Genomic DNA, 15,560 nt, shown 5'->3' on the forward strand with positions numbered 1-15,560 from the left:
AGCCAGCCTAATCCTAGTCCGCAAAGCTCAGGGAGGCAACAGACTAGAATGAAAGGAACATTGGGAGAGTCTGGCTGAGAAGAGAGGGTGGTGTTGCTCAGCATCATCTCAGACACTTTCCTTTGAGATCTTTCTATGTATTTTCTTAGTGGGTGATTTGAAAGTTTATGTAACTCCTGTTTTTTTAATTGAGGAGTGCAGGTTCCAGGTGAAGGATTTAGGGGTTTCTAACCTTTTTTGTCATGGACTTTGATAAATCTCCTGGAGTCCTTCTTGAATAATATTTTTAATTCATGAAATAAAATGTAGAAGACTGTAAACTAATTATATTGGCATATAGCTATTAACATTAAAAAAAGTGCATCTCAGGTTAAGAACCTTTAGATTAAAATATAAACTACTTTTGAATAGGGACTGTTTTGTGATTTATCTGGCACCTGAGACAGCATCTGACATTAATAAGTGTTTAATAAATATTTGGTCATTGAAAAAAATTTATACATGAACATAAGCATGAAAGAATAAACAAACAAATAAACAAACAAACAAATAAATAAATATGTTTACAAAAATTAGCACAATTCCCCAACTGATAATCAACATATATGAAAAAGTTGTCAGATGAAGTTATAAATGCGATCCAGTAAATAATTTTTATTGCCTGTTTTAGAAAGATTTTATTTATTTGAGTTCTAAAAGTTTCCCCTGTTCTTGCTTCCTACCCTTGAATCCCCACAGAAGGCAGTCAGTTAGTCTTTACACTGTTTCCATGATTTAAGTTGCATGTGATGAGAGAGAAATCATATCCTTAAGAAAGAAAAATAAAATATAATAGTTACATAAAAAGATAACATTTCTTTTCTAAAGTAAAGGTAATAGGCTTGGTCTTTGTTCAAAATCCACAATTCATTCTCTGGATACTGATGATATTCTCCATCACAGACAGTCCAAATTTGTCCCTCATTGTTGCACTGATGAAATGAGCATGTTCATGAAGGTTGATTGTTACCCCTATGTTGCTGTTAGAATGTACAAGGTTTTTCTTGTTCTGTTCATCTCATTCAACATCAGTTTATGCAAATGCTTTCATGCTTCCCTTAATTCCCATCCCTCTTAGCTTCTAATAGAACAATAGTGTTCCATGACATATATATATATATATATATATATATATATATATATATATATATATATATATATATATATATATATATATATATATATATATATATATATATATATATACCAGTTTGTTGATCCATTCCCCAATTGAAGGACATTCACTTAATTTCTAATTCTTTGACACCACAAACAGGTTTGCTATGAATATTTTTGTATAAGTGATCATTTTACTCTTTTTCATAATCTCTTCAGGGTATAGACCCAGCAGTGGTATTGCTGGATCAAAGAGTATGCACATTTTTTATGCCCTTTTGGCATAATTCCAAACTGCTCTCCAGAAAATTTGGCTAAATTCACAGAACCACCCACAATGTACTAGTGTCCCAGATTTCCCACACTCCCTCCAACTTTAATCATTTTTTTTTTCTGGTCATATTGGCCAGTTTGAGAGGTGTGAGGTGGTACATCAGAGATGCTTTGATTTGCATTTATCTAATAAATAATCATTTTATGAATCACTTTGGTTTCCTCAACTGTAAATTTTCTTTGCATATTCCTTGACTGTCAATTGGGGAGTGGCTTGGTTTTTTTTTTTTGAAAGTGTTACTCATTTCTCTGTATATTTTAGAAAGGATTCCTTTATCAGAAATACTAGTCTTAAAAATTGTTTCCCACTTTACTACAATTCTTTTGATTTTTGGTTACAGTGGTTTTGTCTTTGCAAAAGCTTTTAAATTTCATGTAATCAAAATCATCCAGTTTGTTTTTAATGATGTGCTCCATCTCTTCCTTACTCATAAACTGCTTCCCTTTCCTTAGATCTGATAGGTAAACTACTCTTTGATTTGCTAGTTTGCTAATAATATTGGGTTTTTTATGTCTAAATCCTGTTTTCATTTGGATCTTATCTTGGTATATGGTGTGAGGTGTTGGTCTAATTTAAGTTTCTTCCATACTAACTTCCAATTTTTCCCAACAGTTTTTATCGAAGAGACAGTTTTTTATCCCAATAGCTGGTTTGTTTGGGTTTATCAAACAGCCGATTACTATAATCATTTCCTGCTATTGCAGCTAGTCTATTTCACTGGTCCACCACTCTATTTCTTAGCCAATACCAGACAGTTTTGATGACTGATGCTTTATAATAAAATTTTGGATCTGGTAAGGCTAAGCCACCTTCTTTAGCACATTTTTATGGAATTCCTGGAAATACATGACTTTTTATTTCCCCATATGAATTTATATACAATTTTTTCTAACCCATTAATTAAAGTAATTTTTTTGGAATTTTGATTGGTAGGGCATCAAACAAGTAGTTTAGTTTTGGTAGAATTGTCATTATTATAATATTAGCTCAACCTATCCATGAAGAGTTGATGTTTGCCTAATTCTTTAAATCTGATTTTATTTGTGTGAGAAGTGTTTTTTTGTTTTCAAAAAGGCTTCGAGTTTGTCTTGGCAGATAGAATCCCAGGAATTTTATATTATATGAGGTTACTTTGAATAGTATTTATCTTTCTAGCTCTTTCTGCTAATAATATATAGAAATGTTGAGGACTTCTGAGAGTTTCTTTTATATCCTTCAACTTTATTAAAGGTGCTAATTATTTCGAGTAGTTTTTAGATGATTTTGGGGGATTCTCTAGGTATACCATCATGTCATCTGCAAAGAGTGAGAGTTTTGTCTCTTCCTTCCCAATTCTAATTCCTTCAATTTATTTTCCTTCTCTTATTGTTGAAGCTAACATTTATAATATAATATTGAATACTAATAGTGATAATGAGCATCCTTGTTTCTCCCCAAGCTTATTGGGAATGCCTCTAGGCTTTCCCCATTGCATAAATTGCTTGTTGATAGTTTCAGATAGATACTGCTTACTCTTCTAAGGAACAATAGGTTTATTCTTATATTCTTTAGTGTTTTAGTAGAAAATGGTGGTGTATTTTGTCAAAAGCATCTATTTTTTCAGCATCTATTAATATGATTATATCATTTCTGATAGGTTTGTTATTGTTATAAATAATGATTCTAATATGTTTTTTCTAATATTAAATTGACCCTGCATTCCTGGGATAAATCCTAATTAATCTTAATGTATTATTCTGGTGATAACTTGTAATCCTTTGGTGAGATTTTATTTAAAATTTTTGCATCTATATTTTTCAGGTAGATAGGTCTATAGTTTTCTTTCTCTGTTTTAACTTTTTCTGGTTTAGGTATCAGCAACATATTGGTGTCACAGAAAGAGTTAGGCAGAGTTTTGTCTTCACCTGTTTTTCCAAAGAGTTTATATAGAATTGGAACCAATTTGTTCCTTAAATATTTGATTGAATAAATTTTAATATGTCCTAATTCTTTATTCATAGAAGAAATATAACTGGAAATTATTCTGTAGTTTCACTTTATACTTACTGGATTAACTATTAGAACAGAAGGAGAACATCACATCTGTTGTAAGGAATGTAGGCAAATTGAAACATAAATGCATTGCAGGAGTTGTGAAATCATTTAACAATTCTGCAGAGCAATTCAGAACTATGCTCAACAGCTATAAAATTATGCCTGTCTTTTGGTCTGTTGGTGCTATTGCTAAGTTATATTCCAGAAGAGATGATATTAGTAATATCTCTTTTTTAGTGGCCGGGAGTTGGAGATTGGGGGTGTGCCCATTGGTTGACAATGACTCAACAAATAATTTTATATGATTAAGATGAATTGCTATTCTGTTTAACAAATGATAAACAGGATCCTCTCAGCAGTAAAAAAAGCATAGCAGAGGCAATGGGAAATGTACTGCATATAAGTAAGAGCAATATGGGTCATAATTAACTATGGATGATTTATCTTTTCTCAGTAATGATGTGACCCAAGAGAAATTTGAATGATTTGAATAAAGAATACTATCCATCCCAAAGATAGAATTGATGTTGTCTGATTACAATTTGAGGTTCCCTTTTTATGCTTTGTTTTTATTGAGTTTCTTTTTTTTCTGAAGGGGTGGGCTATGTTTACTTTTACAACATGTCCATTATGGTAATTTTTTTTTCTGACTCCACATTTTTAATCCATACCAAATAACTTGCTTTTACAGTGAGGGGGGATTGGGGTGAGAGGAAGGGAAGGAATTCAGAACTCAAAGTTGTAAAAGTTAATAGTGAAACTTGCTTTTGCATATAGCCAAGGGATATGGAGAATAAAATAAATTAAAGTGGAAAAAATTAAAAAAATAACAATTAGAGCTGTGTACACTATTTTTTCTTTTTCAAATTTTGACTTCATAAGACATTTTAAAAAAGATCCTAATTCCTATTTCTATATGTATATATATATTTTATTAATAAGAGATAAAAAATTCCAAACTCCGGGGGTTTGTGAAATCACACAGTGTTAGTTATGTGAGAAAGTCAAACCATGTTAGCGATGCTGGCTCTGTGATAGGTGACTATTTTTTTTTTTACTTTCTTTGTATTAATAATGTTTAATTCATTATGTGGCAGATAAATCCTTACTAAGTATTTGTTGACTTGACTTTTTTCTTTTCTACATTCTTCTATCTAAATGTCTTTGCCATGATGTTTTGTCCTTCATTCAAGAAAAAGACCATGATATCAAAGGAGGTGATACCACAACAAGAACATGAATTGGATTTGATTGAAGGGTTGCTGTGCTCAATCACTAACCTCACTTTTTTGTTGATAGTCATCTGGGTCCAATGACCAGGTATTAATCAGTAAGCCTGGCAATGATCCTGGATACAAGGCAATCAGGATTAATTGACTTGTCCAAGTTCACACAGTAACAGTCATGTGTGACTAAGGTTGATGCTCTATCCACTACATCATCTGGCCATAGCTTTTGACCTGGGGTATTTTCCTTCTTGCACTTCTCTTCTCTCATACACTTGAAGATTCTGTAAAATCATTCTTGATGCTATTCCTCACATATAAAATTCACTCTTCTGACTATAAATTTTCACTAGCTATATAATTCTAGGGTCTCCTTACTTCTACCTCATGGTTTCTATAGTTTCCTTCAAGACTCAAGATGCAAGACTGACAACTGCAAGAGGCTTTTCCTGGTGTCCTTCAAAACTATGAATTTTTCAGGGATATTATATCCCATTTACATTGTGTATAGTTAGCTTGTACATACTTATTTGGATGCTGTCTCCATCAGTATATTTTTTGATTGAATGATCTGTATTTCTCTTTCTTGTATTCCTAATGTTTAACACAATGCCTGAAATATAGCAAACATAATACAATATTAGTTGATTGACATAAAGGAAATATCTAGAAAGAAAAAATTCATTTTATCAAAAGAGTGAACAAGTAAATTCTTTCTAACATTTTAAAAAATGAATTAAAATTATATGCAAGTGAAATCTAACATTTTTTAAAATGTTAATTCTAATATCGTGGAAATTATTTCCAAAATAAGAAAGGAATAACTTGTCCTGAATTCTTTCTATTAAACAAATGTGGTCATTAGACTCTAAAAATTTTTTTAGAAAAATTTCTCTAATGCCAAAACAAGAAGATTTGATTAAATTTTAGCAGCATATTAAAAATAATATACATTATGACAAAATTTATTTTTACCAGGAATTCAAGGTTGTTGTTAAATTGTGTTATTTTTCTTTTGTTTTCAATTATGTCAGAATTGTCATGATCCCAAACATCAAATAACAACAAATGAAATAGAACTTATAAAATTATTAGGTAAAAATATCATTGTTTCTTTACATTGTCAGCAAAATCCAGTATGAAGAGGTAAAAAAAAACTTATTCAAAATATTTACAAATTTATAAACTACCTTCAGGTCTAGTTACAAAGAAATCATCAAAAATTATATGAATTCTACTCAAAAGCAGCATATAAAAGTTAATATTGGAAAGATGGTGAGACATTGATTGACCATAAATGACATAACCAAATCTATCTCTATCTATCTATCTATCTATCTATCTATCTATCTATCTATCTATCTATCTATAATATGTTGTGGGTTTATGTGTGTATCTGTACATATGACAATAATCAAGTTATTCAATTTTCAATAGGTTTTTGTTGAATTCTCCAGGAACTTTTGTGGCTTAGATGTGTAGCATTGTCATTTGATTTCTGCTACCTTATGAAAAATAGTAGACTTCTCCATGAGTTGTGCCTTGCTATCTATTTGATGAAAAGATATATTCAAGCAACCTGTAGTAGGTGGAGTAGTTTCTAGAGTTTTCTTGCATGTTCTGGATTGATCCATACATATAGGGTCTTTAATTATATTTTACTGATAAGAATTTTATTGATGATAGGTATCTGGTGTAGAATTGATATCATTAATATTTCCATCTCAGTATACTATTGTATATGTTTTATTTTATTGCCTTTAATTTGACAATATTTCATGGTAATTTTCTAGAATCAAACCAATCAAATAAAACATTAATCAATTACCTACTATCTGTCAGGCATTGTGTTAAGTGCTATTAGTTAAAATATTATTAATTAAAATTTATCAATTAAAAAATAGTTCCTGATTTTTTTAGGATGACATCATACAAAAGGGGACAGAAAAGTATGTGGAGAATGTGTAGGGATTTCTGTGTGTGGGTGTGGATTTGTATATGCAAATATGCTTGTGTGTTTGGGTGTGTGTGTGTGTGTGTGTGTGTGTGTGTGTGTGGGTGTGTGGGTGTGTGAAGTCTGTGGTGTCTTGTTTTATGGAATTGAATTCAAGCACAATAGATGCAAAGAGAAGTGACCTGAGATTCCAATGACACTTTATTTAAAAAAATAAGGAATCAGTTCTAGTTACCCTCAGTCCTATAATCAGAGGGGAGAAGAGATTGAGGTAGATATTGTCCATTGAAGTTTGAGTTAGTAGTTCAGTGATGAGTTTAGAAATTATGAGCTTATCCTGGGTTGGCCATCTCATTCAATGGAGTTGAAATATAACAGCACATAATGTGTTCCACTTAGACAGAAGCAGTAACATTACTTTCGAATGCTTTTTTATATGTCTTCAATAAACTTTTTAAGCCACTTGTGCTATAATATTGTTTGATTCTTGTTCTTGATAGTTCAAAATTTCCTCCTATGGTTCTTTGATTATAAATGACTGCACAAATAAAAAATATGTAAAACATGAAATATTTTTATATTTTGTGTAAAATATTGTAGGAGAATGTGTTCATTCTTGATGGATATGGAAAATGAGACTTTTTCAATCAGTAGAATTTGATATGATTTTTGTCTTAGTTAGATTTATCTTATCACACATAAAAGGGATTTTTCAAAATTTTCATCTAAATAACAATGACTACTCTCCAAAGCAATTTGAGATAGTAGTATTTCCTTTGTAATGTATATTGTTAATGGCTTGAAATCCTGGATTTTTTCTTAAATGTAGAATTTTTATGGACTCAGGTTTTATTTTTTCTCTCTTCAGTTATGGGTATCTCCTTAATTTCAACTCTTCCCCTCAATTTTGACTATAGGGATGAGATTATTACTGATTGACCCACATGAATTAGTCTGCAGTGTATTTTGGGGTGACATAGAGGGGAAAATATTAACACACAACTGGTTGAAGATTTTTCTATAACTAATAAAATTTATTTTTAATTTTTTATGTTAAAATCAAGGAAAGGGCTGCTAGGTCATGCAGTGGATAAAGCACCAGGTCTGGAGTCAGAAGTACCTGGTTTCAAATCTGGTCTCAAACACTTAATAATTACCTAGCTGTTTTGGCCTTGGGCAAGCCACTTAACTCCATTTGCCTTGCAAAAACATAAATAAATAAATGAACAAACAAACAAATAAATAAATCAATAAATCAAGGAAAATTATGGAAACCTTCATATCTTTTCATGTGTATTCATAGTTTGCTATTTTATTGATTGGTTTGGTTTCCACTGGAGCAAATATTAGTATTTATGATTCAATCAAGTGAATCTTGCCTCTTGGGGTACAAGGCTATGAAAAGCAATTCTCTCCATCGACTTCAAGATGTGCATAACATTTCTGTCAAATTATATGGGAATATTTTTTCATATATGACTGCTTCAGAATAACTCTTTTCATGTAACTTGTCTGCTAGATGCATTCATGTTGTCAAACTCAAAAAGAATTTGGGGATTTACAATCTTAAATATTTTGATCTCCATTTTCAAAATTATCTGAGATGCTACTTTTTTCATCTATTTTAATAGGTATAATATCCATGGTTTGCATTAAGTAAAGATTTTTAATGATCTTAGGTTCTACAACTTTTTCCTCTCCCACTTTTAGTAGTTTCACAAAATTAAATACCTTTCATTTCATATTGCTTTAGGCAATGACTTTTTTATTGTGCGCTTTGAAGCTAGATTTGCCATCGCCAAAAAAAGAAACAAACAAAGCACACACACACGCACACACACACACACACACACACACACACACACACACACAAACACACAAAACACACCAAACCTGTGCATCTCTTTTATATAACTAAAATGATGTAAAGAATACATTCCCTTTCTCAGTATATTTCATGTTCATTCATAAGAATTTCTTTTTATTGGTCAAGACAAAAAGCATTAAAGCATTTCTTCCTGGTGAAGAATAACCATTTTTGATGTATCAATATGTCTTGTCCCTTCTGGAACCAAAGAATATCAACATATTTTCTCCCGCATCAAAATCATAATCCTGGTAATTTTTAATAGAAACCTCCCAAACCCCTTCTATATCTATTTCCCTTAGGAGCAATTATAGCACATTGATTATTTTATCAACCAATCAATGGTATCACCACTCTCCTAAAGTGTTTTAGAATAACCAATTGCAGATCAGAGTCACACTATTAATTTCAAGGTATATAAAGTCCCCAAATCTGTTCATTTTCCAGTCTAATATTTCAATTATTATTATTATTATTACTATTTTTCTTATTCTTCTACTTATTATTATTAGTTTTATCATTACTAATATAATTACCAACACCATTATTATAATATTTCATTATTTTGTCTAGCTACACAAGACACAATTTTGCTGTTTTATGCCTTATTATTCATAATGTCACAGTCTATTGCACTGAGTAACATGAATAACTGAGTAACATAAAGGTTCATCCTTAGTATGTTCACTGAAAGAATAATCAGTATAAATTCGGTAGCAGATAAGAGAAATACCTTAACCTGTTTCTCAAATGATTATGATATCCTTGATTATTGTAGCATGTTACTTTCCTGAAAATAACAATTACATTATCATGAATCTTTCATTTAACTCCTTTTGGAATCTCTACATACTTGTTGATTTAGATTAATTTTGATTGCCAAATCTATATCAACTTCATGGCACTCTCCATAACTATGGTCACATTAGGGAAAAAAAAACCTGTCAATAATTCCTGCTTGAATAAGGTTCCCTTTATTTGCTAGCCTTCTTTAACTCAGGGTTGCTATTTGGATGCATATTTGAATTATTTACAATACTGGCAATGCAATTATATCATTATTAAACATATATGCACTAAATACCAATGATTAGAGGTAAATCTGAACAAATTGCAAAGAGAAATATATACAGCAAAACTTTAATAACAGAGGATCTTAACAACCTTCTTCAAGAATTACATCAAAGAAGGAAGTTACGAAAGTGAATAAAATCTTAGAAAACATAGATATGATAACTCTCCAGAGAAAACTGAATGATAGAAAAGAAACATGTTTATGGCACCCATAACATACTAGGAAATTAAAAACCTTACAATCAAACACATAATGGCAGAAATAATAAATGCATTGATGGCTGGCAGTAATAAAACTTACATTTAATAAAAGTCAGGGAAAGATAAACTAAAAGCTAATTGAAAACTAAATTACTTAATTTTAGAAATGAGTGAATCAAACAACAAATCATAGATGTAATCACTCATTTCATTCAAGAAAATGATAAAAATAAGATATGCCAAAATTTATGGAATGCAGTCAAAGATTTTAAGGGAAATTGTATATCCCTCAATGTTTATATGAATAAAAAGGTGATAGAACACATCAATGCATTGGGGATGCAACTAAAATAGCTAGAAAAAGAACAAATAAAGCTACCCAATTAAACACCAAAATATCAAAATGAAAAGAGATTTAAAAAACTGAAAGCAAGACAGCCATTGATCTACTAAAACTAAGAGTTAATTTTATGACAAAAACAATAAAATAGATAAAACTCATTAATCTGAAAACAACACAGTTTCAAATTACCACTATCAAAAGTGTACTCGGCAATGGTGAAGGAATTAAATAGATAATTCTAATATACTTTGCCTAAATATGTGCCAATAAATTCTGCAACCTAAGTGAAATGGAAAGATATATCCAAAAATGCAAACTACCCAGATTAACATAAGAGGAAGTAAAATAATTCAAATAATCCTACTTCAGGAAAGGAAACTGAAGAAATTATCAATAAACTGTGTAAAAAAGAGTCTCCAAGTCCAGAAGGATTTATACGTGAATTCAATGTAACATTTAAGAAACAAATAATTCTAATAGTACAAAAATAGGAGGAGTTCTACCAAATTCATTTTATGACACCAATATGGTACTGATACCTAAACCAGAAAGAACTAAAACAAATTAAAATTATAGACCAATCTCCATAATGGAAATTAATGCAAAATTCTTAAGTAACATTTTAACAAAGATATTATAGCAAGTTATTAATAGAATAATAAACAATGATCAGGTAGGATTGATATCAGATAAGCATTAACTCAATAATCAGAAAATACTCATCATAAGTTCAAAATAAATCATATGATTATTTAAATTTATGCTGAAAAAAGACTGACAAAATCAAACCCCATTCCTATGAAAAAAAAACTATATAGTATAAAAATAAATGGAGTTTTCCTTAAACTTTTAAGAAGTGTCAAGCTAAACTATCATTAATATTATATGAAATGAGGATAAACTAAGAGCATTTCTAGCAAAATCAGAGTTGAAATAAGAATTCTCATTAACACTATTACTATTCAATATAGCATTAGAAAAGTTAACCAATAATAAGAGGGGAAAAAGAAATTGAAGTAATTAGAAGTGGCAAAGAGGAAGCAAAAATTTCTCTTTGCTGATGATATGATGGTATACTTAGAGAACCCTAGAAAATCATCTAAAAAACTTCTTTAAAAAATAACTTCTCCAAAGTCACAGGTTATAATATAAATCAGCATAAATTATGAGCATTTCTTTATATGACCAATAAAGTCCAATGCAATAGAAGAAAAAATCCATTTAAAGTTATAGCAGAAATTCCTCCATGGAAAAACAGTCAAAAGATATGGAAAGACAATTTTCAGACACATAATTCAAATCTATCTATAATCATATGAAAAACTGCTCTAAATCATTATTGATTAGAGAAATGCAATTTAAAATATCTCAGATCTCACTTCATACCACTTAGATTGGCCAATATGACTAAAAAGATAACAATCAATGTGGAGGGCATGTAGGAAGTCTGATACACTAATGTTTTAATTGTGGAGTTGTGAATTGAACCAATGGTCTGGAGAGCAATTTGGAATTATGCCTAAAAGGCAATTAAATAAGAGTACTATTTGAAGAAATCATGGAAAAGTGTGATAATTTCACGTGTACAAAAATATTCATAACAGTTCTTTTTTTGTAGTAGGAAAGAATTTGAAATTGAGGGGTTTTCCAACAATTGGGGAATGGTTGAACAAATTGTGGCATATGTAAAACTATTATTATTCTAAAAGAAATCATGAGGTACAGGATTTCAGAAAAACCTGGAAAGACTTGCTTGAACTGAAGCTGAGTGAAATGAGCAGAAACAAGATCATTATACATATTACAACATAAGGTGATTCTCAACCATAATAGAAATGTTCATTTCAGCAGTACAATAATAAAATATAGTTTTAAGGGACTTGTGATGTAAAATACAACAATTTCCAGAGAAGGAAGTGTGGAGGTTTAAATGAAGATCAAAGTTTATTACTTTCAATTTTTAAAAGTTGTCTTGGGGTGGCTAGGTGGTGCAGTGGATAAAGCACCGGCCTTGGAGTCAGCAGTACCTGAGTTCAAATCTGGCCTCAGACACATAATAATTACCTAGCTGTGTGGCCTTGGGCAAGCCACTTAATCCCATTTGCCTTCAAAAAGCTAAAAAAAAATTGTCTTATGTATTATGTAATTTTGTTATCTCCAAAGTTTTCTTTCTTCCCTTTGGTTCTGATTCTTCCCTCATAACATGATTAAGATGCAATGTTTACTATGATTACTGATGTAGAGTATATATTTGATTGATTTTTGTTGGGTAATGGGTGAAGGCATGGAGAGAGAGAGAGGAAAATTGTAAAATAAAAACCTTCCAAAGAAAAAAGATTGGTAAAACCTGCCACTGTATGTAGTTGGAAAACCAAATCTAAAAATAAAATATTTGGGATTTTGCCTCACAAGACAAACCCAGAAATTACATAAATACAGTCATAAAATGCTTTTCACTTTAAAAAATCATCCTTTAACAACTGGAAAAAAACATTGATTACTCATGCTTAGGCTGAGCTAATGTAACAAAAATGACAATTATACCCATATTAAATTACCTATTCAGTGTCACATCATCAAACTACCAAATAAGTATTTTACAGAGCTAGAGAAAAGTAACAAAAATCAGCTTGAACAACAAAAGTTCAAGATTATCAAGAAAACTGATTAACAAAAAAAGTAAAGGAAGGTAGCCTAGCTGTACCAAATCTAAAACTATAGCATAAGGTCAACAAACTGCCTGGTATTGGTTGAGGAAAAAAAAAAGTAATGGACCAGTGGGGGATTAGGATAGGTACAAAGAAACCACACTAAATTACTAAATTAATCTATTTGACAGACTCAAAAACATTATCGTCTGACATAAGAACTAATGATTTTACAAAAACTTTTGGGAATACTGTTAAATAGTAGTTAAATATATAACTAGCAAAGACCCACATCTCAAATCCAATACCAAAATAAAGTCAAATTGGGTAAAGGATTTAGACATAGCTGTGATTCCACAGACCAATGAACAGAACAAGAAATACTTTCTATCTTGGATCTATGGAAATGGGAGACATGTATGAAAAGAAAAGAAATAGAGTACATTATAAAATATAAAATGGATGATTTTTAATATATTGATTTAAAAGGTTTTACACTAACAAAATCAATGCTGGTAAGATTACAAGGAAAACAGAAAGCTGGGAAATAATTTTCTGAGATAGGAGTTCTGATAAAGTTCTCATTTTTTTATTGATATTTTCTTTTTTCAAATATGGGCTATAAAAGATTTTTCAGCATTCAATTGTATGCATATGTATGTTTTTAAGTTACAAAATTCCTTCCTCCTCTCTTTCTACCACCCTCCCCTCAGTGATGAATAGTCAAGTTAATATTGTATAATTGAAAAAAAATCAATTTCTCATGGGAACACTGATTTAATTTAATAAAAATGACAATTGTGCCTAAATTAAGTTATCTATTCAGTGCCATAACAGTACCAAAACTACCAAAAAAATCTATTTTATAGAGCTAGAAAAAATAGTAATAAAAAGGTAAAAAAAACAAGAGAGTTTATGGGGGAGAAATACAAAGAAAGGTGACCTATTCTAACCAAAGCTAAAACCATATAATAATGGCAGTCAACAAAACTATCTACTCCTGGCTAAGAAATTGAGATGTGGATCAGTGGAATATGTTAGGTACTAAAGAAAGAGTAGCAAATTAGTCTAGTACCTCGCTATGTGATAAACTCAAAGACAAGAGCTTCTGGGATAAGAATTCACTATTGGAAAAAACCCTGGGAAAATTGGAAAATAGTATGGCATAAGCTAGGTATAGGAGAATACCTCACACCCTAAACCATGTTAAGGTTGAAATGCATAAGTATTTAGAAATAAAAGATGATATTATAATGTATTAAGGAGAATAAGAAATAATTTATCTATGAAATCCAGGGAGAAGATAAGAGTTTACGACTGAACAGGAGGGAGAAATAATTATAAATTGCAAAATGGATAATTTTGAGTAAGTTAAATTAAAATGTTTTTACATAAGCAAAATCAGTACAACCAAGATTTGAAGGAATGTATAAAGCTGGAATTCAATTTTCACATCTAATGTTTCTGGTAAAAGCCTCATTTCTAAACTATAAAGAGAATTGAGTCGAATTTATAAAAATGCAAGTCATTTTCTAATTGATAAATGGTCAAAGGATATGAACAGGCACTTTTCAGTTAAAGGAATTTAAATTATTTTAGCTCTATGAAATAATATGCAAATCTTTATTGATTAGGGAAATACATATCAAAACAACTCTGAGGTACCACCTCATATCTATCAGATTGGCTAAAATGGAAAAATAATGATCCATATTGGACAGGATGTAGGATAACTGGGAAACTAATGGATTGTTGGTGGGACCAACCTGGAGAGCAATTTGGAAATATGTCCTAAAGGTATTAAAATTGTTCATATCTTTTGATACAATAGTATTAGGTGTGTATCACTAAGGGATCATAAAAAATGGGCAAAGACACACATGTACAAAAATATTCATCATATCTTTTTGAAGTGACAAGTAATTAGAAACTGAGATGATACTCATCGTTTGGGGAATGAGTGATGAATTTATGGTATATGAATGTGATGAAATATTATTTTTCTGTAAGCAATCATTGGCATTTGGGCTTTAGAAAAACCTGGAAAAAGCAACTTGAAATAACACTAAATGTATTGAGCAGAACCAGTATAACATTGTTCACATTAACATTTTTTTGTTGATCAACTGTGATAGATGCAACTCTGCCCAGCAATTCAGTGATCGAGGAGAATCATGTGAGACCTGTTATGAAAGTGTCTTCCATATCCAGGTTGAAAAAACAACAGCAACTACAAGTACCACCGCCACCTCAACAACAATAAATTATGGAATGAAACTAAATTAAGAATAAAGCATACCATGATCACTTTTTCAAATTTCTTTTGTCTTTTTTTCATTCTTATGCTTTTCCCCATCATTTCTATTCCCCCTTTCACAACATGACTAATATGGAAATATATTAAATATATTTAACATATGTGAAATATCAGATTGTTTCCATGAAAAAGAGGGAAGGAAGGAAACTTGGCAGAAATATCTAGATTTCATAAACTTTCTAAAGAATGAATATTGAAAATTACTTTTGCATGTAATTGGGGAAAAATAAAATATTTGCATGTATTTTGATAATTTAATATAATATATTATTATGATGATGTAAAGAATAGTGCATATATAATTCATAGAAAACATGCAGTCAAGTCATGGTGAACAAAAAACATAGGAAATGTAAATGAAGACAACAATAATAAAACTGAGGAGTGAAAGAAAAATATTCATTTCA

This window comes from Macrotis lagotis, chromosome X (genome assembly GCF_037893015.1).
Source record: "Macrotis lagotis isolate mMagLag1 chromosome X, bilby.v1.9.chrom.fasta, whole genome shotgun sequence".
Taxonomy (NCBI): domain Eukaryota; kingdom Metazoa; phylum Chordata; class Mammalia; order Peramelemorphia; family Peramelidae; genus Macrotis; species Macrotis lagotis.